At 42.9% G+C, this 27,068-nt stretch overlaps 1 protein-coding gene across 5 annotated transcripts in view; it reads right to left on the bottom strand.

Moving 5' to 3' along the window:
• Window positions 1–27,068, bottom strand: part of npas3 (neuronal PAS domain protein 3) — an 831,055-nt gene that overhangs the window by 93,090 nt on the left and 710,897 nt on the right. The gene's annotated exons all lie outside the window — the stretch shown is intronic.

Here is a 27,068-nt window from a genome sequence, read left to right as displayed (position 1 = left end):
CTGTCCCAACATCTATGGCAGATGTGATTGGCCGTTTATCTAAACTGGAGCAACTAATGGAACAAATGGGGGCACAAAATATGCTCCGTGCTACAGAGGCATTCACAGGCAGCTCGAGCCATATGACTGTGGCAACACCGGGTTCAGGGTTGCAATATTCCTCCCACTATGATGAGGGGAGTGTCGGCGATTTTTATAGAGCTGACTCCGATTATGGGGATGTGTCTGAATCCCATGATTTAATGCATGATATGCGGGAGACGCATAAGGAAGAGCTACCTGCTCTTGCCTCTAAATTTGCTGTTCCCTCGGGGACGGGCAAGCCACTACAGGAGGAATTGGCCAGCAGCATCAGCTATCTAACATTGCACCAGCTGAAGGAAGAAGTTATGCTGGAAACAGCTGGGAGATATCCCAGCCCAGAAAATTGCAAGACCTTGGACGTTCCCAAAGTCAATACTACCATTTGGGAAAACATCGGGAACAGAACAAGGTCCAGAGAGATGAAATTACAGAGAATCCTGAGATTATTGTCAGGAGGTATTACGGCCTTTGCTAGGTCAGTGGATGGGGCTCAGCTGTCGGAAACACAGCAGGATGCGATGGCACTGCTGCGCAATACTCATTTTGAGATAAACTGCTTCCGTAAAGATGGCATTAGGCCAGAATTAAACCCCAAATTTGCACATTTATGCAGGTCCAGCAATGTTCAGCCTGCTAAATACTTCTTCGGAGAAGATTTGTGTAAGCAAGTCAAGGACTTGCAGGAGGAATTAAAGGCTGCTGCTGGTATGGTCAAGACACCCTATATGGGTAAGACTCCTCTATTCCGACAATATCACCCCTATGTGACAACCAGCAGGAATCGGTTCTCTGAGGCTGGTCGGAATATCGGATCTGCTCAATTTAGACCCAGTCACAGATCTTTTTTAGGCAAGGCCCATCTCGTCCGTCTTGGAAGATGCGGCAGCCTCAGTTCTCAGCGGCTGAAGATTTCAGAGTGAAGAGAAGGAGACCGAACAGAACTTAGGGTCTGCTGGCCCTGGTGTTAAACTGCCTATGGCCTTTGAGGTAGGTGGATGTGCATCCATCAGTCACAGGGTGTGTGCGGAGGAATTGCAAGTCGGTGGCAGGTTAAGTCTATTTTTGCACGAATGGCAACAGATAACCTCTGACCCGTTTACACTGCATAGTATAATGGGTTACTAAATTGAGTTCTTGGCTAACACATTTCCACCTAGACAAGATATGCCGAGTCGGGCGTATATTTGTTCCAAAAAGGAAACTTTGGATATGCAAGCAGAGATAGAGGCATTGCATAAAAAGGTCAGTCCATGAGAAAGAGGAATATATCTCTAACATGTTCTCAAGGGAGAAGAAAAATGGTGGATGCGTATCATTCTTGATTTGGCAAGCTTCAACTCAAATGTGCAGTATAAACATTTTAAAATGGAAACTTTCCACACCACTAAACAGCTAATTACTGAGCGTTGTTTTATGGCATCCATCGAATCTTAAGGATGCATATTATTCGGTTCCTATTCATAGGAATCACAGGAAATATCTGAGGTTTAGCTGGCTGGGGCAGTTGTGGCAATTTAAGGTGTTACCTAATGGTTTAAGCTCAGCCCCTCAGCTATTTACCAAACTGCTTAAACCAGTGCTTGACCTACTTAGAGCTGAAGGGCATATTGTTGTGGGGTGTATAGATGACATTCTGATAATCGGGAGAACGATTATGTTATGGGCCTATGCATTATCGGAATCTGGAGCGTGAAAAGGATCAGGCACTAAGACTCCACAAGGGTCATTTTGACAGACCTATGCAGTTATTGTCAGAGTCTAAAGCTGAAGTACAATGGTGGATTGCGAATATTCATCATTGTTCAGGCGGCTTTCTACCTAGTGAACCCACAACAACACTGCAGAGTGATGCTAGTGAACTAGGATGGGGTACAACTAACACCGTCTCTAGTTGTGGTGGTAGATGGAACAAGGAGGATTTACGCCTTGGTCAAAAATATGGCATCAATTATTTGGAAATGTTGGCAGCATTTCATGCCTTGAAAGCATACTGTGGGAAGGTACATGGTGTGCATATTAGACTTCAATTGGATAATTCGACGGCAGTGGCATATGTAAATCACATGGGTGGATGTAGATCACTATCCCGTGAAACTTTGGCAAAACTTATTTGGGCTTGGTGCATAGATAGGAGCATTTGGATTTCAGCTGCTCATTTGCCGGGCAGATTTAATAGGGTAGATCACGAAGTTGCTAGATCACGAAGGTTCAATGATCAAACTGAGTGGATGTTGAATCAGGTAGTATTCAACAACATAATAGCTCGTTATGGAACACCAGACATTGATTTGTTCACTTCCAGGCTTAATCATCAATTGCCACGATATGTAGCCTGGCAACCAGACCCAGGGGCAGGAGCTAGAGACGCATTTTCTATAGACTGGGGGGGGGGGGGGGTTATTCTATGCCTTCAGTTCAGTCTTTACAGAAACTGCGACTGGATAATGCGGTTATATCTGACAATAAAGTGACCTTTTATATAGATGAATTAATTAAGCAGAACAGGTCAAATCTCACTCTACCAGGGCTGCAGCTACCTCGGCAGCGAGTAATATGGAAGTTCCACTGGATCACATTCTTACGACAGCAGGATGGTCCGATGAGCGAACTTTTCAGAAGTTTTACAATAAACCAATTAACAGGCCTGGTTTATTTGCTAGTAGAATTTTAAGTTGTGTTGATTAAATCAAGAGGTTATCCCTGATGTAAAGGGACTGTTTCTATTAAAGCATGGACATGTTTGCGAATTAACATCATGTTTCAATGAAGTATGTTTCTTTCAACTATGTTTGGTCGATTGGTGCAGTGTGGCCACATATAGACTGGTTCACTGCATGAAACCAGAGCTTTGAAGGCTTCACGTAGTCACTCACGTGGCTTCGATATAAAATAGAAAGATTAAACGAGAACTTACCGTTTGAAATTTGATCTTTATTTGATGAGAAGTTGAAGTGAGGGAATACGTGCCCTCCACTCCCAACCCTGATTCTCATAAAAGATCATCTGGTAACTCTAAGGTCATTAATCTTTCTATAGTTTAAGTTCTGCAACTAGTCTGTGGTTTCATACAGTTGCTCTGAAGATTGCTGCGCATGTGGGCTGGCGGGCTCTTCACGTATTCCCTCACTTCAACTTCTCATAAAATAAAGATCAAACTTCAAACGGTAAGTTCTCGTTTAATCTTTTTATTCTATCCCACTGGGAATCACACATAGTACTGGCAGTTCGGTCCTTTCTCAATGCTGTTGACCTCAGGGGCAGATACACGAGACCACAGCCTATTGTTTCATTTACTGAGCCCAATGGATTTATAGCAGGAAGCATTAAGGGGACTGTTGATGTTCAGGCCCTTGCTTCTAACATTGTAACAAGAAATGGATGTATTGGGTGGCTGAAGGGAGGAAGTGGATTTTAACTGCCTGGCATGTTGGGAGCAGGATGTGGGGGCTGGGAGTATGAGATGGGAGCAGGGAGCTTGCTGTGGAAGAGAGACACAATTTATGTAACAATATGTTAGATGTGATCTTTTCAACTCAGCAGCTCAATTGATGCAAGTGTTCTGAACTCAATCAATTAGGAAAATAATGATACATCGTGAAAACAGGCCCTTCGGCTCACCAAGTCCATGCCGACCATCGATCACCCGTTCACTGGAGTTTTATGATTTTGCACCTTTTCATACCATCCCTACACACCTGAGGTAATTACAGCAGCCAAGTAACCTACAAACCTGAGGAAAACCCACATGGTCCCAGGGAGAATGTGCAAACTCCACTTAGATAGCACCCAAGGTCAGGATCGAACCTGGGTCACTGGCGCTGTGAGGCAGCAGCTCTACCAGCTGTGTCATTGTCTTGCCCAGTGGATGAATACTTCAACAGCTGTATTTATTGAAACTTTGGAACAAAAATTTCTTCTGTAATTGTCAGTGAGTGGAGCCAATGGGTTGGTCAACATACCAACATTGCACCATATCCGCCTGCCTTACATCCAAGGGGGAATGTAGCGAAAACATCCTCCCTGATGAGGGAAAAGGAAATGTGGTGTCATCATGTATGACTGGAAGTGAATAATAGTAGAAGGCGTGGTGCAATCTACTCCTGGCCTTATGGCATAATGGTTGAATGACCTAATCGGATCTGGAAAGTTCAGCATGGGGTCACATTTACTCACATCCTGACAAGCGTATTACTCCAACAGCCCTGTTAACTACCATTTACCACATTACTCACACATATTCACATTACATAATTGCCCACTGCTCTATAATTCACTAATTGAATTAACATCATGTCACTTTCTCATCGCCGTCATTTTCCCATCTACCCACAAAAAGAGGGCATCAGTCACACTCAATTGTCTCTTCTATCACCATCACCGTAGAAATTACAGATCACAATGGGATGGGGGGTTTCACAACTACCTGTTTTCAGGTAGGCACAACGATTACTCATATGGGCTGGACATCAGGAATCTATGTGCAATGTCAGGCGTAGAGTCACAGTCTTACAGCGTGAATACAGACCTTTCGGCCCAACTTGCCCACACCGGCCAACATGTACCATCTACACTAGTCCCACCTGCCTGCATTTGGCCCATATCCCTGTAAACTTACCATATCCATGTACCTGTCTACAGAAGCCGACACCTTTACAGTAATCAAGCAGTAATCTTTACGTTTCCCTGAATCCAAATAACACATATGCTGTACCGAAGCTCCCACGTACCGAAACTTCCACATTTGTAGAGAAGATCTCTACATGTACCTGTCTAAATGTTTCTTAAACGTTGTGATAGTACCCGCCTCGACTACCTCCTCCGGCAGCTTGTTTCATACACCCACCACCATTTGCGTAAAAAAGTTACTCCTCAGGTTTACTTTAAATCTCCCCCCCCCCCCCCCCTCACCTTAAGCCTGTCCTATGGTTCTCGATTCTCCTACTCTGGGCAAGAGATTATGTGCATCTACCCAATCTATTCCTCTCATGATTTTATACAGCTCTATAAGATCACCCCTCATATTCCTGCGCTCCAAGGAATAGAGTCCTAACCTGCTCAACCTCTCTCTATAGCTCAGGCCCTCAAGGAAGTGGCGTTCACGTTGTGGCCCTGTTTCCACCAATCTTTCCACCACCACACACAAGAAGCGCAAGACAGACACCATTGTATGCAGATGCCGAGTAGTGTGTTCAGCTCTAGCTGAACAACTTCTAATCTTGTGTGTGAATGCGATAAGAAGAAGGTCCTCAAATCCTGGCAACATCCTTGTAGATCTTCTCTACAAATGTGGAAGTTTCGGTACGTGGGAGCTTCGGTACAGCATATGTGTTATTTGGATTCAGGGAAACGTAAAGATTACTGCTTGATTACTGTAAAGGTGTCGGCTTCTGTTGTTATAGATGACAGAATAATATTGGAATCAGATGCTAAATAGCTCTCAGGTCTTAGACAAAACACCATTCATTACGTCTTCCCACTTTCGGGATCTATTACACAGACTTTGCATTTTCACTAATAGTGCTCATTGCAATAAAGACAATCATGTCAATCATAAAGATTATAGCTCTCCCTTCTTCAGCCTCCGGGACCAGTCAATATTGTTTTAATTCATGGTATGGCAGCTCCCCTTTTTTAATTCCACATTTTCAGGTTGAAAACATCTTTTCTATAACATGGTGCCCAAAACTGAACACAATACTCTAAATGTAGCCTCACCAATGTCTTATACAACTGCAACATAACCTCCCATCTTCTATACTCAATGCTCTGACTGATGAAGGCCATTGTGTAGCAATGTTACAAAATTTTGAGATTTTAAAAATCAAGTCTGCAATTTATCTCATCAGATAAAGCATAAAAAGAAGTTTAATTTGACACCTAATTCACTTTCATATCTTCAGTATTAAAAAGGTTATGGCCATTTTCATACTCGGAAATTAGCATCTTGCTTTTCCATTGACTTAACACAAAAGCTGTGATCAAGGACAGTCAAAAGCCCATAACTTTCTTAAAAATTAAGAGAACTGAATGAAATTTTCAGTTATTATAGATTGAAGCATTCTGAAACAAATATAAAACATCTTACTTGGATGACCTGAAATTAAAGCATATAATTAGTTAATTACCTAATTGTATCTAATTACAAAATTGACTGTTGTGACGGAAATAGTGATAAACACCCAGACTGCCTTGAAAATTCAAAAATGTGATATTCTCATGATCAGAACTTTAATATTATTGTATTATATGTTGTAAGTCCGTAACAGATAGGTAAATAAATTATAATTTCTAGCAATAGACCAAGTCTTTATATCATTTAAAAATAAATTGGATAGTTATATGGATGGGAAAGGAATGGAGGGTTATGGTCTGAGCGCAGGTATATGGGACTAGGGGAGATTATGTGTTCAGCACGGACTAGAAGAGTCGAGATGGCCTGTTTCCGTGCTGTAATTGTTATATGGTTATATGGTTTATGGAGAAGATCAGTTGCTAGCTGGTACATTGGCATATCATAATCAGTAGCAATATTATACCCCTCAGAATGTAACCAATAAGCAACTCTGTACACCTTGTTTTTCCTCAACTTTTCAATTTTGGCATTGTAAACTACAAGTTTTTGCTCTTCAAACCACACATGGCATGCCTTTCTGCCCACTACTTTCTCATTAACAATGTCCTATAGATTCAATTTCTTAAGAAAAGGATATTTTTTTTTAAATAGCCTAACTATCGAAATAACAAACTAATCCAATTCACACAAGAATTCACAATATAACATATTGAAATATAACATTTAAAATCTCACTGTCATTAATTTATAGAAACATAGAAACATAGAAATTAGGTGCAGGAGTAGGCCATTCGGCCCTTCGAGCCTGCACCGCCATTCAATATGATCATGGCTGATCATCCAACTCAGTATCCCGTACCTGCCTTCTCTCCATACCCTCTGATCCCCTTAGCCACAAGGGCCACATCTAACTCCCTCTTAAATATAGCCAATGAACTGGCCTCGACTACCCTCTGTGGCAGAGAGTTCCAGAGATTCACCACTCTCTGTGTGAAAAAAGTTCTTCTCATCTCGGTTTTAAAGGATTTCCCCCTTATCCTTAAGCTGTGACCCCTTGTCCTGGACTTCCCCAACATAGGGAGCAATCTTCCTGCATCTAGCCTGTCCAACCCCTTAAGAATTTTGTAAGTTTCTATAAGATGCCCTCTCAATCTCCTAAATTCTAGAGAGTATAAACCAAGTCTATCCAGTCTTTCTTCATAAGACAGTCCTGACATCCCAGGAATCAGTCTGGTGAACCTTCTCTGCACTCCCTCTATGGCAATAATGTCCTTCCTCAGATTTGGAGACCAAAACTGTACGCAATACTCCAGGTGTGGTCTCACCAAGACCCTGTACAACTGCAGTAGAACCTCCCTGCTCCTATACTCAAATCCTTTTGCTATGAAAGCTAACATACCATTCGCTTTCTTCACTGCCTGCTGCACCTGCATGCCCACTTTCAATGACTGATGTACCATGACACCCAGGTCTCGCTGCATCTCCCCTTTTCCTAGTCGGCCACCATTTAGATAATAGTCTGCTTTCCTGTTTTTGCCACCAAAATGGATAACCTCACATTTATCCACATTATACTGCATCTGCCAAACATTTGCCCACTCACCCAGCCTATCCAAGTCACCTTGCAGTCTCCTAGCATCCTCCTCACAGCTAACACTGCCCCCCAGCTTAGTGTCATCCGCAAACTTGGAGATATTGCCTTCAATTCCCTCATCCAGATCATTAATATATATTGTAAATAGCTGGGGTCCCAGCACTGAGCCTTGCGGTACCCCACTAGTCACTGCCTGCCATTGTGAAAAGGACCCGTTTACTCCTACTCTTTGCCTCCTGTTTGTCAGCCAGTTCTCTATCCACATCAATACTGAACCCCCAATGCCGTGTGCTTTAAGTTTGTATACTAATCTCTTATGTGGGACCTTGTCGAAAGCCTTCTGGAAGTCCAGATACACCACATCCACTGGTTCTCCCCTATCCACGCTACTAGTTACATCCTCGAAAAATTCTATAAGATTCGTCAGACATGATTTACCTTTCGTAAATCCATGCTGACTTTGTCCAATGATTTCACCACTTTCCAAATGTGCTGCTATCCCATCTTTAATAACTGACTCTAGCAGTTTCCCCACTACCGATGTTAGACTAACTGGTCTGTAATTCCCCGTTTTCTCTCTCCCTCCCTTCTTAAAAAGTGGGGTTACGTTTGCTACCCGCCAATCCTCAGGAACTACTCCAGAATCTAAAGAGTTTTGAAAGATTATTACTAATGCATCCACTATTTCTGGAGCTACTTCCTTAAGTACTCTGGGATGCAGCCTATCTGGCCCTGGGGATTTATCGGCCTTTAATCCATTCAATTTACCCAACACCACTTCCCGGCTAACCTGGATTTCACTCAATTCCTCCAACTCCTTTGACCCGCGGTCCCCTGCTATTTCCGGCAGATTATTTATGTGTTCCTTAGTGAAGACGGAGCCAAAGTAGTTACTCAATTGGTCCGCCATATCCTTGTTCCCCATGATCAACTCACCTGTTTCTGACTGCAAGGGACCTACATTTGTTTTAACTAATCTCTTTCTTTTCACATATCTATAAAAACTTTTGCAGTCAGTTTTTATGTTCCCTGCCAGTTTTCTTTCATAATCTATTTTTCATTTCCTAATTAAGCCCTTTGTCCTCCTCTGCTGGTCTCTGAATTTCTCCCAGTCCTCCGGTATGCTGCTTTTTCTGGCTAATTTGTACGCATCATCCTTCGCTTTGATACTATCCCTGATTTCCCTTGTTATCCACGGATGCACTACCTTTCCTGATTTATTCTTTTGCCAAACTGGGATGAACAATTTTTGTAGTTCATCCATGCAGTCTTTAAATGTCTTCCATTGCATATCCACCGTCAACCCTTTTAGAATTAATTGCCAGTCAATCTTGGCCAATTCATGTCTCATACCCTCAAAGTTACCTTTCTTTAAGTTCAGAACCATTGTTTCTGAATTAACAATGTCACTCTCCATCCTAATGAAGAACTCAACCATATTATGGTCACTCTTGCCCAAGGGGGCACGTACAACAAGACTGCTAACTAACCCTTCCTCATTACTCAATACCCAGTCTAAAATAGCCTGCTCTCTCGTTGGTTCCTCCTACATGTTGATTTAGATATGTAGATGGAAGGAATTTAATGTTTAATTCCCATAAATTAATCTAGAAACATCCACCCAAAATATAATCAAATTATTGTTTTTTGCACAATACATGTGACTCAAACTGTTCTGAATATTTAGTTTAAAAATAATGATCAGGGAGAGAGAGTAACACAAAATATAGGCAATTTAGACGGATTATGACATGATTGTCCAAAAAAAAGGGCATTTTAATCATCTTGCTTCTGGAACGCGATCGATTGGAACGTTGCATTTGCGGTGAATTTGAGCCCCCATATCGGCAGGAAAAACACTGGGGCCCAAATCACATTTTCGCAACGTAAAATTAGATTAAAGCCATCCCAAGAAGCAAGATTATATGTTAAATAAACGACTTACACCTTGTTTCATCCCGTTCTTGCGATCCGTCACGTTGTAGGCGTTGAGGGTGTTCGAAGTAGCTTTTTATTTTAATCCAAATATTAAATTGTCCAGCGATTAAAAAAAATATATAGCGCGAACGGGAGACGGATCGATATTTCTTCAGCAGCTCGCAGCCTGAGGAAGTCTGCATCCGATAGGCAGTACAAAACGGCATTTTAATCCCGCCCCCCCCTCAAAGGTGCCAAAGTCGCGCGCACGGCCAGTGGCAGAACTGCAGCGCCGCTGAAGGTAAGTATTGTAACATCGCTACATTGTGCCAAAAGCCTTTTTGATCATCCTTTCTACCTGAGAACTATGTACCTATACTCCTAGATCTCTCTGCTCTACAACACTCCCCAGAGCCCTACATTTTACTGTGTAGGTCCTGTCCATGTTATTGCTCCCAAAATGCAACACCTCACATTTCTCTGTATTAAATTCCTGCAACCATTCCTCAGCCAACCTGCCCAACTGATCAAGATCGTACTGCAATTTTTGACAACCATAGGTGTTAACAATGTCAGTGATCTAGTGGCAGAATCTGTCCTTACAGAAGAGCAGTTGAACCAAGCCACAAGGCCCAGATAGTAGTGACCAAGGAGTGCCCAGATATTAGTGACCAAGGTAACCTCAGTCATCAGAGCAAAAATACAAGCTGCCTGCTCCAGCAAAAGGGATTGCAGCAGAGACGGGCAGTGGGAAGAGCACAGAGTTTCACTGGAATGTTTCAGAAAGCTTGTGTAATGCATCTGCCAGTGGTTACATTTTAAATTTGCCGTTAAAGTCTCTCTTAATTAGCAATAAGAGTATTTAAATTACCAGTCCATCTCTCCCATGGGATATTCCAAATCATTGCTAAGCATGCTTTATTTGGATCGAGAAACTTGCATGTTTCCGACACACTACCTGTTTAACACCCTGGCTATCCGTACCCTCCCATTGTGTTGGGCAGTAAGATGGCATGTCAAATCTGATAAGCTGATGAGCACAACATCTTGAAGGGCTGATTCCAATGAAACATTTGCTCTTCCCATTGTTCCAATAAACTAGAAAGCACAAACGAAAACAAATAACATTTTTATTAAGTGGCTTGGAACATTGAAAGAAGCTTAGGATTTACTGATGCTCAAATGATTCAGTGTGTGGGATTTACGTGAGCTAATAATTTGTTTTTATTTAGCTATGGAATATTATAAACAAACATTCAAGTTTATAACATGCACCAATTCTTTATCCCAACTGCAAAGCCACCTTTGCCTCGACAATGATCCCTTTGCCATTCCTATTTTCATCAGGTGAAAGTGAATTAAAAAAAAAACCATATACCAATTACTCAAGGAATGGCTGTCATCAATAGATTTGAACTCCTCTGAAAATGCAGAGAAACATCAATTCACTGTACTGTGTCAAATCCATAATATGTCAAGCATTCATTCAAGCACTGTTTTTGAAAAGTTAGCAGCTGACCGAGTACCTGCACAGACAACCCCTTCTCAGGGTAAATGCAATAAATATGCCTTTGTTTTTAATGTGATTAAAAAAAAAGTCTCAAAACATACGCAACTGGAGAGCAAATTAATATGAAAAAGTCTGGCTGTGGTGGCCTTCAAATGTTATTTTTAATAGCGATCAAAGTTGACAGCCAAATATTTTAACAATTGAAAAATTAAGTATATTTCTAACTCTTACATAAACATGCGGTGACATGGAAATGAAATGATTGCTTGGGTCAGAGGAAGGGGGATATGCTGGCCAGAAAGTAATGGGATGTGGCAATTTACAATTCATACATGTGGAGTGTTCTCGCTTTCTTACAATGGAAAATGAGTGATGTGCGCAATACTTTCTTACAGGGGAAAATGAGAAAGAATGAACACACAGACATACACACTTAAGCCCCTGTCCCACTTAGGTGATTTTTTCGGCAACTACAGGCGACTAGGCTGTTGCCACATGGTCGCGGGGTGACGCCTGTATGGTCGTGAGTAGTCTCCTCAAGTCGCCGAAAGAGAAGTAATGTTTTTCTGGTTGCCGCTGGATTTTGAAATGTTCAAAACTTTTCGGCGACTGTGGACTTGACGTTGCTTGACGTAGCTTGGCTTCTCGTGTCATAGGTGCTGTCGTAGGTTGTCGCCAGGATGACAGAGGTTGTCACCTGGTGACGTTGGTTGTCGCCAGGCGCTGACTTCGGTGAATTCCACTGGCGACTACCTACTTCAACCTACGTCAACCGGCGATAGGTACCGGCGACTGAATTGTCTTCAATTGTCACTGACAGGGTCATTGCTTGTCGTAGCTTGTCAGGGGTGGACATAGGTTGACTTCAGTTGTCGCCTGTGTGGTCGAAGGTTGACGTAGATGTGGTCATAGGTGGACGTCCTAATGGGTTGCTGGTTGTCGGTAGCTTGCCGTAGCTTGACGTCGACTAGGGTAGTAGGTTGTCGTAGCTTGTCATAGACATTGTCGTAGTGGGGGTCCAGTCGCTGCTTTTTCAGCGACCTGCTATGACTGTGACAGTCGCTGGCAGTCGCCGAAAAAAATCGCCTAAGTGGGACAGGCCCTTGACACGCACACCACACACGCGCATCACACTCACACAGAAACAAGCCCACACACATTGACACACCACACCCACGCCCAGACACATACACCCAAAACACAGACAAGACAGACGCAGACACACCCACATACACCCACGCCCAGACACATACACCCAAAACACAGACAAGACAGACGCAGACACACCCACATACACCCACGCCCAGACACAGACAAGACAGACGCAGACACACCCACATACACCCACGCACATTCTTCTGCATCATTTGATGAGTTTTTTTGAGCAGCAAAGACAGAAAACTGGAAACAAAGTGACAAGCTACCACTGTCGCTTGGGAATTGTGGCTAGTGTGAATAATACGTGGAGTGTAAAGAGAGAAAAAAATAAATTGTTAAAGAAAATTCACAATATTTCTGTGAGTGTAATTATTTTTCCATTTTCCTTCCTTTAAACGTCTTTTGCTGTGTATCTCCTCTTTCAGAGAATAAACTGAAGACCTGATCCCTAATGGCATGAAGAAGTGCTCACCAGTAGTCAGTGGTGACTGTTTCACTAGGTTTCATTGTGTATGAGGAAGCATTTTGGCCAATTCCCAGTTGTGAGCGGGAAAAACCACTGTGGTTAGAAACAAATGTACAAGGCTACATAGCAGCACTAGCACCTTGAGCTAATGTAAATTAGGTTACAATCATCATCATTGCACTCTCATCTAGTTTTATGGATTCATCTTCATTCTGTATCATTCATGAAGTACTTCGTAGACTCCAATTAAAACGATTTGTTGAGGGAATGAATATGTATGCATTATTGCCCATTAGTGTTAGGTACTGAAATTCAATTGAATATTTTCTCATATTCACTGGCACTAGTGTACCCAAGAACAAATTCAAGCCTTGGCTTGGATTTTCATCATGGAGATTATTTTAATCTAATAAGAAATTGATAACATTAATCAATGGCCCCACTCATGATAGATACATCCTGGACAGACATGAAAGGCAAGGGCACACAGAATATCAAAATTTGGAAATATATTATGACAGTGGTGAGGTCCAATCTTTGAAAAAGAGATTGGTTGGTATTGGGGGGAAATGGGCCAAGCAATGGTAAACGGTGTTTAATCAAGAGATTTGCAATCATGCTAGAAACCCACAGAACATTTACAGGAAACAGTCCTGAAAAAAGTTCAGTGCATTATCATGCACGTTTTATTTAAAGAGACAAGGTTCCATTAATTGAACCAGTCAGCATGACTTTGACACGGCAGATCATATTTCGCTTACTTGATGAATTTTTTTGAGGAGGTGACATAGGTTATCAATGAGGTTATGGAGTTGGAAGTTGTTTACATAGAAAGGCATACATAGTAAGGCATTTGAAAAAGCCCCCATGGTAGGCTGATCCAGAATATTAAGATACGCGGGATACAGAGTGACTTGCTAATAGGAGACAGTGCATTGTGGTGGAAAGGCCTTACTCAGGATGCAGGTCTGTGACCAGTGAAGTTCTACAGGGATTTGTACTAGGACCTCTTGAGCATGAGAGTAGATGCGTTGGTTCGTAAGTTTGCAGACAACACCAAGATTGCTGATGATGTGGACATTGAGTGTAAATGTCAGAAGTTATGATACAGCTCTACAGGACTTTGTTTGGGCAGGATTTGGAGTATTGCATGCAGTTTAGGTTACCCAATTACGGAAAGGGTGTAGAGGCTTTGGAGACATTTCAGAAGAGGTTTACCAGAATGCTGCCTGAATTAGAGGGTATTAGCTATGAGGAGAGGTTGGACCCGCTTGGATTGGACACGCATGGATTGGACCCGCTTGGATTGGACACGCTTGGATTGGACCCGCTTGGATTGGACACGCTTGGATTGGACACGCTTGGATTGTCTTCTCTGGAACAAAAAGGCTTGAGGTTTGACGGATAGAAGGTATAAAATTATGAGGCATAGAAAGGAAGGACAGTCAGAATCTTTTTCCCAAGGTAGAAACTCAAAGACTAGAGGGCAGAGGTTTAAGGTGAAAGTGGCAAAGTTTAAAGGAGATGTGCAGCCATTTTATCATTCCATTCCCATGCTGATCGATCTGCCCTTGTCCTCAGCCTTCTTCATTGCCATAATGGGATCACACGCAAACTGAAGGAACAGCATTTCATATTCTGCTTGGGTACCTTACAACCAACGGTATGAACAATGAAGGTAGACACAAAATTCTGGAGTAACTCAGCAGGACAGGCAGTATCTCTGGAGAGAAGGAATGGGTGATGTTTCGGGTCGAGACCCTTCTTCCTCTTGGTCATTGTATGAACAATGAGCTCTCAAATTTTAGGTAATTAACCAACAAACACCTTTTCTTCTCCTTTCTTCCCTGTGCCCCACCTGGATTTGCTCCCATTTCTCCCTTTGCCCAATCCCCTTTCACCTATATTACTTCCTCTGGCCTCAGCTTTCACGCCTCTTCTCTCCCTATCTCACTACCGTTCGGCTTTTCATCTCCAGCCCTTATCCAATCATCCACCGCGCAAAATCCCCTCATCAAAATCCACCTTGTCAGGCTTTGTCCCACCCCCACACTCCAGTCAGTCTGAAGAAGGGTCCCGACTCGAAATGTCGCCTATCCATGTTCTCCAGAGATGCTGTCCGATCTACACTTTGGTCTTTTTTTGTAAACCAGCCTTTGCAGTTCCTTTAATCTAGGGTCTAGTTTATCTGCAGCAGTGGAAAGTGGAGATAACCTGACAGAAGTGTGCAAAACTATGGCAAAGCTGGACTCTGCACATATTCAAAGATTTGGATATGCAAGTATAGAAATAGGCTGATTCATAAACAGTCCCTCAAACCTGTGAGAAAAAAATCTTTGGGATATATACGTTGCCAGCTTGACAATTGGCTCGTTTCAATGGGTCTAATGAAAGGTAAATAATTTACACGTGTCTGATCATTGTAACATCCTGGAAGATCTTCAATAGTCTGAAGAAGTCAGGATTTTTTTCAACTAGATTTTCTCTTCAGTTTTTGACCTTTTCCAGGAAATTACATAGTAGACGGGGAGTAGCAGGTATCTTGTCATGAGTGTGGAGCACCTACATAAAGGGCCTGTCCCACAGGCGACTGTCATAGTCGTAGCAGGTCGCCGAAAAACCGGCGACTGGACCCCCCCATATACGACAATGTCTACGACAAGCTACAACAACGTACCGCCTAACCGACGTCAAGCTACACAAGCTACCGACAACTGGCAACCCATTAAGACGTCCACCTACGACCACACCTACGACAACCTACCACACAGGTGACAACCTACGACAACCGAAGTCAACCTATGTCCACCCACGACAAACTATGACAAGCAACGATCCTGTTGGTGACAACTGAAGACAATTCGCTGGTACCTGTCACCAGTGGACGTAGGATGACGTAGGTAGTCGCCAATGGAATTCACCAAAGTCCACTGGCGCCAACCTATATCACCCGGCAACAACCTACGACAGCTCCTACGTCAGGAGAAGTCAAGCTATGCTCATTGGTGCCAACCCACTGTCGCTGACTGTCGACGAAAATGTTTGAACATGTTGAAAATCCAGCAGCGACCAGAAAGACCCTACGACTCTTTGGGTGACTGAGGAGACTACTCACGACCATAAAGGCGACACCCCAGTGACCATGTGGTGACAGCCTAGTCGCCTAAAAAATAGCCTAAGTGGGACAGGCACTTAAATGCTCACATTTTACTTTCCATTGAAGTCAAAAGAAAAATAGAAAATTAAATGCAGTGCTCCTCAAGGAGTAGTTTCCTGCAATCGCATAACGTTTGTACATTTACATTTTGGTCGGAGTGTGGAGGAAATCAAAGTCGAAAATCAAAGAAAGTCAAAGTCAATTTTATTCGTCACATGCACATCACATGCAGTGAAATGAATTTGCCAGCAGCGATACACTTAAAAAGAACACACAATCTTATTATTATATTACTAAAAGTCTGTTCTTGACCGGTTTTGGCCATCTGTGCTGCGATTTCCGAGAGAACGCCGCTACCTACGGCTGTCATTTTTGGCCACCTTGCTCAGAGCCCCCCTCCGCCGCATGTGTGCTGAGGATTTTTCCCGTCGATTAAAAATGACAGAGATATTAATGTTTTTACAAAATTCCCCATTCTCTCTGCTGCCCCCGCTGGCGGCAGGGGGGAGGGACTATAAAACCAGGAAGTGGTGTGCCATACAGTCTCTTCAAGATGGAGGAAGGCAGAGGGTCACGTTTCTCTGAGCTATGAATAACACTGAACACATGTCTACTCAAATGTAAGTGCCCTTAGTGGTTCTAAAATGCTTGCAGAATGTGTCTATTGGTTCTAAAGCTTGCAAAAAGTGTCTCTATTGGTTCTAAAGCTTGCAAAAAAGTGTCTATTGGTTCTAAAGCTTGCAAAAATATGTCTATTGGTTCTAAAGCTGGCAAAAATATGTCTATTGGTTCTAAAGCTGGCAAAAATATGTCTATTGGTTCTAAAGCTGGCAAAAATATGTCTATTGGTTCTAAAGCTGGCAAAAATATGTCTATTGGTTCTAAAGCTGGCAAAGAATGTCTATTGGTTCTAAAGCTTGCAAAAAATGTCTATTGGTTCTAAAGCTTGCAACAAGTGTCTCTATTGATTCTAAAGCTTGCAAAAAAAATATCTCTATTGGTTCTAAAGCTTGCAAAAATATGTCTATTGGTTCTAAAGCTTGCAAAAAGTGTCTATTGGTTCTAAAACTTGTGAAAAGTGTCTATTGGTTCTAAAGCTTGCGAAAAGTGTCTATTGCTTCTAAAGCTTGCGAAAAGTGTCTATTGCTTCTAGAGCTTGCAAAACAATGTCTATTGCTTCTAAAGCTTGCAAAACAATGTCTATTGCTTCTAAAGCTTGCAAAACAATGTATATTGCTTCTAAAGCTTGCAAAAAAATGTCTATTGGTTCTAAAGCTTGCAAAAAAAATGACTATTGGTTCTAAAATGGTTCTAGTGCTCCAGAAAGCCCCCCCCCCTCCCCCCCTCCCTCCTCCCCCCTCCCCTCCCCTGGTTGGCTTGGCTTGGGTGTGTCTTGAAATTGAAAGGCACTACTTACTGCAAATGGTGGCATGAAGTTGAAAGGCACTACTTACTGCAAATGGTGGCTTGGTAGCTTTGGCTTTCTAGTTGAAAGGCACTATTACTGCAAATGGTGGCTTGGTTGCTTTGGCTTGAAGTTGAAAGGCACTACTTACTGCAAATGGTGGCTTGGTTGCTTTGGCTTGAGGTTGAAAGGCACTACTTACTGCAAATGGTGGCTTGGGTGTGGCTTGAAGTTGAAAGACACCACTTACGGCAAATGGTGGCATGAAGTTGAAAGGCACTATTTACTGCAAATGGTGGATTGGTTGCTTTGGCTTGAAGTTGAAAGGCACTACTTACTGCAAATGGTGGCTTGGGAGCTTTGGCTTGAAGTTGAAAGTCACTATTACTGCAAATGGTGGCTTGGTTGCTTTGGCTTGAAGTTGAAAGGCACTACTTACTGCAAATGGTGGCTTGGTTGCTTTGGCTTGAAGTTGAAAGGCACTACTTACTGCAAATGGTGGCTTGGGTGTGGCTTGAAGTTGAAAGACACCACTTACTGCAAATGGTGGCATGAAGTTGAAAGGCACTACTTACTGCAAATGGTGGATTGGTTGCTTTGGCCTGAAGTTGAAAGGCACTACTTACTGCAAATGGTGGCTTGGGAGCTTTGGCTTGAATTTGAAAGGCAATATTACTGCAAATGGTGGCTTGGTTGCTTTGGCTTGAAGTTGAAAGGCACTACTTACTGCAAATGGTGGCTTGGGTGTGGTTTGGATGTGGCTTGGGTGTGGCTTGAAGTTGAAAGACACCACTTACTGCAAATGGTGGCATGAAGTTGAAAGGCACTACTTACTGCAAATGGTGGCTTAGGAGCTTTGACGAAGTTGAAATGCACTACTTACTGCAAATGGTGGCTTGGGAGCTTTGACTTGAAGTTGAAAGGCACTACTTACTGCAAATGGAGGCTTGGGAGCTTTGGCTTGAAGTTGAAAGGCACTATTACTGCAAATGGAGGCTTGGGAGCTATGGCTTGAAGTTGAAAGGCACTATTAGTGCGAATGGTGGCTTGGTTGCTTTGGCTTGAAGTTGAAAGGCACTACTTGCTGCAAATGATGGCTTGGATGTGGCTTGAAGTTGAAAGGCACTACTTACTGCAAATTATGGCTTGGGTGTGGCTTGAAGTTGAAAGGCACTACTTACTGCAGATGGTGGCTTGGGTGCAATGGCTTGAAGTTAAAATACATTACTTACTGCAAATTGTGGCTTGAAGTTGAAAGGCACTACTTACTGCAAATGGTGACATGAGGTTGACAGGTACTACTTACTGCAAATGGTGGCTTGGGTGCTTTGGCTTTAAGTTGAAAGGCACTACTTACTGCAAATTGTAGCTTGGGTGCTTTGGCATTAAGTTGAAAGGCACTGCAAATGGTGGCATGAAGTTGAAAGGCACTACTTACTGCAAATGGTGGCTTGGTAGCTTTGGCTTTCTAGTTGAAAGGCACTATTACTGCAAATGGTGGCTTGGTTGCTTTGGCTTGAAGTTGAAAGGCACTACTTACTGCAAATGGTGGCTTGGTTGCTTTGGCTTGAGGTTGAAAGGCACTACTTACTGCAAATGGTGGCTTGGGTGTGGCTTGAAGTTGAAAGACACCACTTACGGCAAATGGTGGCATGAAGTTGAAAGGCACTATTTACTGCAAATGGTGGATTGGTTGCTTTGGCTTGAAGTTGAAAGGCACTACTTACTGCAAATGGTGGCTTGGGAGCTTTGGCTTGAAGTTGAAAGTCACTATTACTGCAAATGGTGGCTTGGTTGCTTTGGCTTGAAGTTGAAAGGCACTACTTACTGCAAATGGTGGCTTGGTTGCTTTGGCTTGAAGTTGAAAGGCACTACTTACTGCAAATGGTGGCTTGGGTGTGGCTTGAAGTTGAAAGACACCACTTACTGCAAATGGTGGCATGAAGTTGAAAGGCACTACTTACTGCAAATGGTGGATTGGTTGCTTTGGCCTGAAGTTGAAAGGCACTACTTACTGCAAATGGTGGCTTGGGAGCTTTGGCTTGAATTTGAAAGGCAATATTACTGCAAATGGTGGCTTGGTTGCTTTGGCTTGAAGTTGAAAGGCACTACTTACTGCAAATGGTGGCTTGGGTGTGGTTTGGATGTGGCTTGGGTGTGGCTTGAAGTTGAAAGACACTACTTACTGCAAATGGTGGCTTAGGAGCTTTGACGAAGTTGAAATGCACTACTTACTGCAAATGGTGGCTTGGGAGCTTTGACTTGAAGTTGAAAGGCACTACTTACTGCAAATGGAGGCTTGGGAGCTTTGGCTTGAAGTTGAAAGGCACTATTACTGCAAATGGAGGCTTGGGAGCTATGGCTTGAAGTTGAAAGGCACTATTAGTGCGAATGGTGGCTTGGTTGCTTTGGCTTGAAGTTGAAAGGCACTACTTGCTGCAAATGATGGCTTGGATGTGGCTTGAAGTTGAAAGGCACTACTTACTGCAAATTATGGCTTGGGTGTGGCTTGAAGTTGAAAGGCACTACTTACTGCAGATGGTGGCTTGGGTGCAATGGCTTGAAGTTAAAATACATTACTTACTGCAAATTGTGGCTTGAAGTTGAAAGGCACTACTTACTGCAAATGGTGACATGAGGTTGACAGGTACTACTTACTGCAAATGGTGGCTTGGGTGCTTTGGCTTTAAGTTGAAAGGCACTACTTACTGCAAATTGTAGCTTGGGTGCTTTGGCATTAAGTTGAAAGGCACTGCAAATGGTGGCATGAAGTTGAAAGGCACTACTTACTGCAAATGGTGGCTTGGTTGCTTTGGCTTGAAGTTGAAAGGCACTACTTACTGCAAATGGTGGCTTGGGAGCTTTGGCTTGAAGTTAAAAGGCATTACTTACTGCAAATGGTGGTGTGGGTGCATTGGCTTGAAGTTGAAAGGCACCACTTACTGCAAATGGTGGCATGAAGTTGAAATGCACTACTTACTGCAAATAGTGGCTTGGGTGCATTGGCTTGAAGTTGAAAGGCACCACTTACTGCAAATGGTGGCATGAAGTTGAAATGCACTACTTACTGCAAATGGTGGCTTGGGTGCTTTGGCTTGAAGTTAAAAGGCACTACTGTAAATGCACTTACTTCCTGTTTGCACTGCATATTGATTTTTGATAAAAACGCTACCACTTACGGCTGTGATTTTTGGCCATCTTACTCAGTCCCCCTCCGCTGAGCAGGTGCAGAGAATTCTTCCCATCAATGAAAAATAAAAGTGTTATTAGTTTTAAAAAAATGTTGAGAATCTCTCTCCTGTCAATCACTCCATGAAAGCCACACATTTTCCGGTGGGGGGGGGGGGGGGGGGGGGGGAGGAGGGGTTATAAAACCCGGAAATGTGGGTGTGGCTCAGTCTCTGCAAGATGGAGGAGGGAGAGGTCACGACTCGCTGTCTTTAGTGGCTTTGCACCCTACTTCAAATGGTATGAAACTGCACTTGAATTTGGTGGCCTTGCACCCTGCTAGAAGTGGTAAGAAACTGCACTTAAATTTGGTGGTCTTATACCCTGCTTGAAATAGAATTTCAAGGATTAGCTTTTAGTCAACTACCAGCCCACCAGCCGTGAGTGAGTTGTCAGCACAACAGGCTTGATTGACTGAGACGCCAGCCCAAGAATCCATTTGGCGCACAATTTGCATACCAGCCCTCTGGAAACCAGTCCCTTCAGCCCACAACACCCATACTAGCGCTCCAGAAAGCCCCCCCCAACTGGCCACCAATATTAGAATTGGTGGACAGGTGGAAGATTGCGTTGGATGACTATCCCTCCTGTGTGATGCTGGGACCCAACAGGTCCCACTTAGTCTAGTATACAATAAAATTTAACACAAGCATGCACCACAGCATTCTTCACTGTGGTGGAAGGCAACAAAGTTCAGCCAGTCCTCCTCCTTTGTTCTCCCGTGGTCGGGGCCATAGACCCCCCCGTAGTCGCTGCTACAGACGGCCCGATGTCCAGGCATTGCAACACACTCCGCGGTTTGGAGATCCCGAATCGGCATGTCCGCGGCTTCAGGATGTTATGGGCCGCGGACCGGCGGTCGGAGCTCTGCTCTGGCTATCCCCGGCGAGGGATCCCAGGCTCCAGATGATGTCCACTCCACGCCCGCGGCTAGAAGCTCCGCAGTCCACAGTCCCATGATGTCAACGACACCAGGCCAGCGATCGGAGCACTCCTCTCTGGCGACCCCCAGCAAGGGTTCGCCCGCTCCGCGATGGAAAGTCCATGCTGCGCCTGCTGCCGATGCTCCGGGCCCGAATCCAGGAAAGGCTGTTCCAATCCGTGGTGTTAGGCCGCGAGGGAGGCAACATGGAAAAAGTCGCCTCTCCGCGGAGGAGGCGGCCAAAAGCGTTTTCCCCCTTTCCCCTCCCCACCACCCCCCACATAAGACATATCGAGACACCCAAACTGACACTAGACGCACCAAAAAAAACAAAAAAAGTAGAAATAACGAACATGCTGCTGGCAGGGCAGCCATCTCGCAGCGCCACCACCGACCTAATCAGGGAGAATGTAAAAGTATAGAGTCATGATTTGATGAGTCTCCTCCAGAAATGTTATACTATCATTTCCGTTAAGTCTAAGACTAAGTCTAAGACATGGTGCACCAGGGTAGCAAATTATATTTTTTAACCAAACATGCTTTTAAAATATTTTATTTTCTAGATGCATTTATAATTTACACACATCCTGATTTGGATCATGACGTGCACTATTCCCTCATCAAAAGGTCCATTAATTGGCTTACTTATAGATCTTTAAGGCAGCCAGAATATTAGAAAATGCTCCCAAAGACAAAGTGGCAAGGTTTCTAGAATCAGGAACTCAATAAGTTGTGAATCACAACATCAACCTTCATGTTGTAACATACTATTTTTAAGCAATAACACTTGACATTTCATTGCAAAATACACAACATACAGCCGCAATTTTCAAAAGGCCTTACCAATTTATAGATCTGGACAATCATCCCTGATAGAAAAAATATTCTTCTATTTTATTCTGTTTTGTTTGGCAACCCCTGGTTAGTAAGCAAGTGATGGAAGATTATTTCCTTATGCCTTGTTAATTAAGACAAAGCATCCTCTTACAATATTTGATATACTTTCAAAACTACAAACTCTATTCTCTACACTGCAATTCCCTTTGCAATTACAATGTTTGTTTTATTACTTTTGGAATTTTAGGAGCTTTAAATATAATTTAGGATTTTACACAATGGTACAATACAATAAACGATATCTGTTAAATATAAGCAATTAAGTGATCTGATTTATTGATGATTCTCTTTTTAGTAGAGAAGGTGATACTTTGGTATGAATGTTATTTTTTATAATCTTATCAAGGTAATGGTACATACACTGCCTACAAAGAGTTGTACCACTGGTGTATTTAAAATGAATCCAAATTACAAACATTCATCAAAGCAAAACTAGATATCGTAATGATGGCATCTATTCAACTGCTGTAAAAAAAAGTGTGGTTCTCAACATTCTTCAGGGGAGGAAGTTTGCCATCGTTACCCCATGTGGTTTACAAGTGATATCAGACAAGGCCATGGTTGACTTTTATCCAGGTTTGCTGGATCATTTCTGAGAGCACTCATGTACCATGACTACATATTAAAAAGGAAAAGGGATGAAACCAGATAGACCACCCCGTACTGACACAGGCACCATTTTTACATTGTAGAAAGTCACTCTCAGTCCAACTGATCTGACAAAGTCCTCTTCACAATCACCTGGCGATTGGTGTCTGAATTGGGAAAGCAGTCCCACAGAAGACTCCCAACAGTCTGAGAGTCTCTTGAGTATGATCCTGTGAGCATAATTACATGCCTGACAATAGCTGGTGTCACAATAGCTGACGTGTGTCTATTCCAAGGGCTGGCCAGATCACTAGAGAGGATGATACAGTGGTGCCATGATAAAACTGAAATCAATGAGCATCAAAATAGGAAAAACACCTTGGTTGGATTCAGACCTTGTACAAAGGAAGATGGTTTTGTTGGAGTGAATAATTCCAGCCCCAGGACTTCACTGCAGGAGTTCCTTGGGGCAGTGTCTTAGACACTGTTTGCAGTTTCTCCATCTTCCTTCCATCATAGTTAGAAGAGAGGATTGTTGTTGATGATTGCATGAAGTTTATGTCAATTCACAATTCCAAACAAACCCATGCCTATAGGCAGCAAAAACTGCGTAGGATTGAGGGAAACAGTTGACAAACAGAAAATAACGTTTTCTGTCGGTCATAGAAACATAGAAAATAGGTGCAGGAGTAGGCCATTCGGCCCTTTGAGCCTGCACCGCCATTCGATATGATCATGGCTGATCATCCAACTCAGTATCCCATCCCTGCCTTCTCTCCATACCCCCTGATCCCTTTAGCCACAAGGGCCAACTCTAACTCCCTCAATGGATACAGCATGGAAACAGGCTTTTTGGCCAACTCATCATGATCAACCTTATTGGCCCATCTAAGCGACAGCCATGGATCAGCACTTGGCCCATATCCCTCTAAACCCCACCTATCCATCTACGTCCAAATATCTTTTAAATGTTGTTATTGTACTTGCCTCAACGACTTGCTCAGGCAGCGTGTTCCATATACCCACAACCCTCTGTTTGTAAAAGTTGCCTCTCAGGCTCCTATTGAATCTTTCTCCTCTCACATAAACCTATACCCATTAGTTCTTGATTCCCCTATCTATTTTACCAGTGGAAAAACATTCTGCAATCAGCCTATCTATTTGCATTACGATTTTATACACCTCAATAAGATCAGCCCTCAGCTTCTACTGCTGCAATGATTATAGTCCTAGCATGCCTAATTTCTCCCTGTAGCTCAGGTCATTGAGTCCTGGCAACATCCTCATAAATCTTTTCTGCACCCTTTCCAGCTTTATGATATCTTTCTATTAACAGAGTGACCAAAACTGCACATAATAATCCAGTTGTGGCCTCACCAATATCTTATACAACTGTAACATAACGTCCCAAATTCTATTCTCAATACCCTGACTGATGAAGGCCAAATGCATTTTTCACCACATATATACATGTGATGCCACTTTTAGGGAACTAAGTACTGAAACCTTTAGATTCCTCTGCTCCATAACACTCCCCAGGGCTCTATGGTTCTATGGTGAAAGATCAGTCCTGGTTCAACTTTGCAAAATGCAACACTTTACACTGATCTGAATGAAATTCCATCACCCATTCCTTGTCCCACTTGCCCTTCTGATCCTGTTGTAAACCTTGATAACCATATTCACTGTCTGTGATGCCATTTTTTTGGTGTCATTTGCAAACTTATTAATCATGCCTTTTCTCAAAACTCAACATCATCTAGAAAAAGTACCTACTTGATTGCTACACAATTCACTACACCAAAATATTCATCTCTTGTACCACCATTGCTCCATAGCTCAATGTGTATCATCTACAAAATGCCCAGCAGTCCTTTGCTTCTTCTTCTTCTTCTTGCGTATGGCATGCACAGCCTAAAGTTGTAAGACAACTTGTTCTGTTTCATCTTCTGTTTGTACACGCCAGGTTGATTGCATTCGTCGAAACAGGGTGGACCACGTGAAGGTTGCGATCTCCCACCCCAGTCCTTTGCTAAGGCTACTCCCACAAAACCTTGCTCCAAGAGGGTCAAGGGCAATAGGCACAGGGAACTCCATCACCTGTAGGAAATCACACCCTTCTGACTTGAAGTATATTGTCAGTCCTTCATTGTTGCTCAATGTCATGAATCATCTCACGAGCAGGCCTGCAGTGGTTCAATGTAGTGGCTCTCCAACATTTTCAAAGGCCATTAGAGTTGGATAATAATACCTAACCTTGCCAGTAACATCTGCATCCAGAGAAATAATTTATGTTAAATGACTGTAAAGCTGTGTAATCCTTTAGAAGAGACATTCACTTTCAAAAGCACTAAAAATAGTGAATGGTTAACATGTTGAATAATGGTTCATTCTGTAGCAGTTCACTCCAGGCAGTCTTGAAAGATCTGAGAAGTTGTATAATAATGAAAAATGTGCAATACTTGTGGGGCATTGCTTGTGCACATATCCCTGCAACCACACATTCATCATTTTACATGTATTGTCACTGAAAGTTTAATTGCATAAACACTCTGTAACTGTCCTGTCATATTTCTTGTCACTGTGGATTCTCTCTCCGGGCTTACTATCTCAGAAACCATAATTGAATTGCTATTGAATCACACAGAGCTGAAAAATAAAATCTTTATGTATAGAATTTATTTCCTATCAGAAGACTTGACAAATTATTGCACAAGAACAACCTTGGTGATAATTTCTGGGTTTATTCTGGACTGAATTATTCCCCATTTATTGTTATCTCTCCACTAGAATTATGAGAATCCAGGAAAATGTTGAATGTTGTAAAACTCCAGGGCTGTAGCAAATGAGTCCTCGAGGGGACACTGACAATTTTAAATTGCTCACTGCCTCGTACAGCTTTGGTTCTTAAATAATCAACAGAACTCGGCAGCAATTCAATTACTTTGTCATTAAAATTTGAATGACTCAACACTATTAGATTGGGAAAACAGAACATCAACCGACTGAACAATTATTCACCTGTGCTGTCTGAAATGTTGTGGCAATTTCTGTTTATTTATTGATTTTTGGGGATCTGAGCATCAGTGGCAAGGCCAGCTGTTATTGCCATCTCTAACTGGCCGTGAGCGGGTGGAAATGAGTTGCCCTTCTTTTTAGCATCTGCAGCCCTTGTGCAGGTATGCTGGCAGTGTTGTGAGGTTGGACATTCCAGGATTTAGACTTGGAGACTTGAAGGGCTAGTGTACAATCTAGCGGGGACCTGTAGGTGGTTGTATTACAGTTCATCTCTTACACTTGCCCTGCTTGTCTTTGTTTAGGTTAATTTAGAGATACAGCATGGAAACAGGCAATTTATCGAGGCCAATTAACCTGCAGGTCTTTGGGATGTGGGAGGAAACTGGAGCACCCGGAGGAAACCCATGTGGTCACATGGTGAACGTGCAAACTCTGCACAGACAGCATCTGAGGTCAGGATGGTAGTGCCTGTCACTAGGCGGTAGTGACCCTTCCAGCTGTGCCACCATGCTGCCCACACAGTGTCTATGCTTGTTATGATCATTTGCTTGTAAGTGCACTGAGTAGCCCAGACAAGCGATTGCAGCGCATTTTGTGGGTGGTACAGATTACAGCCACTGTGTATCACAAAGAAAAAACAAACTAATTTGATGCTCAGAGTTATTTTTAATTATGCACACATGATAAGCCTTGTAAAAATATTAGACAATAAACAGTAGACATTAGACAATAGACAATAGGTGCAGGAGTAGGCCATTCGGCCCTTTGAGCCAGCACCGCCATTCAATATGATCATGGCTGATCATCCACAATCAGTACCCCGTTCCTGCCTTCTCTCCATATCCCCTGACTCCGCTATCTTTAAGAGCCCTATCAAGCTCTCTCTTGAAAGTATACAGAGAACCGGCCTCCACCGCCCTCTGAGGCAGAGAATTCCACAGACTCTGTGTGAAAAAGTGTTTCCTCATCTCCGTTCTAAATGGCTTACCCCTTATTCTTAAACTGTGGCCCCTGGTTCTGGACTCCCCCAACATCGGGAACATGTTTCCTG

The sequence above is a fragment of the Amblyraja radiata genome, chromosome 9 (assembly GCF_010909765.2).
Source record: "Amblyraja radiata isolate CabotCenter1 chromosome 9, sAmbRad1.1.pri, whole genome shotgun sequence".
NCBI classification, from domain to species: domain Eukaryota; kingdom Metazoa; phylum Chordata; class Chondrichthyes; order Rajiformes; family Rajidae; genus Amblyraja; species Amblyraja radiata.
The sequence above is the reverse complement of the archived record's forward strand: the minus strand, read 5'-3'. Positions and strand labels throughout refer to the sequence as shown.